This window comes from Crinia signifera, chromosome 7, assembly GCF_055691185.1.
Source record: "Crinia signifera chromosome 7, ASM5569118v1, whole genome shotgun sequence".
Taxonomy (NCBI): domain Eukaryota; kingdom Metazoa; phylum Chordata; class Amphibia; order Anura; family Myobatrachidae; genus Crinia; species Crinia signifera.
The window spans coordinates 74,250,254-74,253,331 of record NC_139223.1 but is presented as its reverse complement, the minus strand read 5'-3'; the positions used below and the strand labels follow the sequence as shown (position 1 = coordinate 74,253,331).

At 46.7% G+C, this 3,078-nt stretch overlaps 1 long non-coding RNA gene across 1 annotated transcript; it reads left to right on the top strand.

Annotated features, from left to right (window-relative positions):
- Positions 1-241: 241 nt before the first annotated feature.
- On the top strand, positions 242-1,804 carry LOC146019483 (uncharacterized). Its single transcript, XR_014450570.1, has 4 exons — positions 242-448; positions 825-902; positions 1,203-1,283; positions 1,660-1,804. It is a non-coding gene; the product is annotated as an uncharacterized LOC146019483 (long non-coding RNA).
- The last annotated feature ends 1,274 nt before the right edge of the window (positions 1,805-3,078 follow it).

Genomic DNA, 3,078 nt, shown 5'->3' with positions numbered 1-3,078 from the left:
TCAAAAGAGATAAGTTTCACAGTGATAAACAGCCAGCCAATCAGCTCCTGCCTGTTATTTTTCAAACACAGTCTGTGACATGGCAGGTAGGAGCTGATTGGCTGGCTGTTTATCACTGTGAAACTTATCACTTTTAAAGCTTATAGAATCTGGCCCCTGGTGAGGCAGTGTTACTATACAGTACTTGTGCAGTTAGATTTGGGTGTGTCATTTTGCACTGCCTCCCCTGCAGTGCACATGGGTTTGTCCATCTACTGTAGGAGGCAGAATAAGGGCATCAGTTCCTGCTGGAGCCTGTTGAAAAACACCCCTGCTTGAGATTATACTGTACAGTGTCTTTATTTCGTCTTTTTTGTACATTTGCAGCATCTGAAAGCTTCCCCCCCCCACCTCGAGGAGAGGGCCACCCTCGCCGCCACCCTGCCGGAGCCTAGTCCAAGCGCGGTCGGTAAGTACAGTATTGTAGGTACTGTACAGTACTGGTGTAATGCTGTATCTGCACGCCCGATATTATTGTACGATTGTACTGTATGCCTTAATTTAAGGCATACAGTACAATCCGATTCAATGTGATTATCGCATCACATGCGCCCAAATTGTATGCGATGCGATTTTCCATACGATTCAACATACAGTAGAATTGTATGGGAAAAAGGGTCCATGTCATTGTGTGTACCTTATACGGTACCTACTGTACTGTATCTGGGGTCCAACCATGTGGCACATCTGGATGCCTCAGCCAAAATAGATTTTGGTGACCATAACACTGTACAGTAAATTACAATATGTTGCAAACTAACCTCTTTTTCTGTTCTTTTCTGCAGTCCCACCCATACACATGACCCTCCGCCCCCGCCCCCGCAGACCAACCGAACCATCCCACCCCAGGCCAGTGGCAGCTGGTAAGTACTGTACAGTACTGTACATTACTCTGATTTCATCTGGGACAGAGACAGCATGGAGTCACTGAAAAAGGGGCTACTGTACATGGATTATACTGTCCATACGACTTCCCCTCTCCTCCCAGCATGGCGACTAGGGTGGCCAATCCCGGGGCATTTTTTCAATCCCATGATTCGCTCCCCATTAAAAAAAAAAAAAAACTCCCCGGCATCAGTTCCTGCTGGAGCCTGTTGAAAAACACCCCTGCTTGAGATTATACTGTACAGTGTCTTTATTTCGTCTTTTTTGTACATTTGCAGCATCTGAAAGCTTCCCCCCCCACCTCGAGGAGAGGGCCACCCTCGCCGCCACCCTGCCGGAGCCTAGTCCAAGCGCGGTCGGTAAGTACAGTATTGTAGGTACTGTACAGTACTGGTGTAATGCTGTATCTGCACGCCCGATATTATTGTACGATTGTACTGTATGCCTTAATTTAAGGCATACAGTACAATCCGATTCAATGTGATTATCGCATCACATGCGCCCAAATTGTATGCGATGCGATTTTCCATACGATTCAACATACAGTAGAATTGTATGGGAAAAAGGGTCCATGTCATTGTGTGTACCTTATACGGTACCTACTGTACTGTATCTGGGGTCCAACCATGTGGCACATCTGGATGCCTCAGCCAAAATAGATTTTGGTGACCATAACACTGTACAGTAAATTACAATATGTTGCAAACTAACCTCTTTTTCTGTTCTTTTCTGCAGTCCCACCCATACACATGACCCTCCGCCCCCGCCCCCGCAGACCAACCGAACCATCCCACCCCAGGCCAGTGGCAGCTGGTAAGTACTGTACAGTACTGTACATTACTCTGATTTCATCTGGGACAGAGACAGCATGGAGTCACTGAAAAAGGGGCTACTGTACATGGATTATACTGTCCATACGACTTCCCCTCTCCTCCCAGCATGGCGACTAGGGTGGCCAATCCCGGGGCATTTTTTCAATCCCATGATTCGCTCCCCATTAAAAAAAAAAAAAAACTCCCCGGCCGCCCCGCATATCTACTGTACTTACTGTACTGTACATTGCGGTGCGGCCGGGGAGCCTGTCGGGGGGGGCGGGCGGGCTGTGGCGGTGAGCGGTGGGCGTCGGGAGGGATGTCCGGCGTCCTGCGGGGGGCGGGGGCGGCGTCCTTGGCTCTGCGCAGCGTGACCTCTGCAAACAAACCTACAGTTTTTCACTGTACTGTACTTTGCATTTTCACAGACAACCGTGAGAGGCTGCGGCTTCTCTGGCCACTTTTCCATAGGATGATTCGGTTTGTCTGCAGATCTGTGGCAAACAGCCATCCTCTCCCCGAGGATCCAGTATCCAGAGGTAAATCATATTGCACTGTACTGTAGGTACAGTAGTAACTGGAATGCTGATTTTTGTGACCTCTAGATTTTAGTGACCTTAAATTTAGGCAGACACGATAATCTCGTCGATCACATCACATCCGAAAAAATCGCATGTGATGCAACCAACGCGATCGTCCCTATTTTTACATAGGATGCAATGTTAAAATGGACTGAGTCCATTTTAACATACAGTACGTAGAATTTTATCGGAAAAAAGGGACCTGTTCATTTCCCTACTATCGAACTACGCACGGAGTTGGATATATGTACTGTACTGTAAACCTGGCCAAGCCCGAAGCGTGGCGCCCCACGATAGAGCGTGGAATACTGTACTTTTTAACGAATCCGCGTGTGCTCGCCACGCTTCGGGTTTACAGTACAGTATATCCAACTCCATGTGTACTGTAATTGGATAGTAGGGAAATGAAAAGGTCCCTTTTTCCCCTACAGTATGTTTCTATACTGTACTGTAGTTACAGTACAGTACTGTACTGTATGTTTCTTAAAGTACAGTAGTTTTTTGCTTACTGTATCGTACAGTAATACTACAGTATCCTTTTTATTCCCCAACAGAAAACTTCCATCGCACCATGGCCAACATAGAAGCCATCATGCACCAGCTCGTGGACCATGCTTTTACGGTGACCTTCCAACGGCTGTAATTTTTTATTTTTAATTTACAGTATGCTGTACATAAAAGGGTTTACTGTATGTTCACTACTGTAGTATTGTCTCTTTATTGACAGCACATGTGCGACAAGGGATATACTGTACAGTACA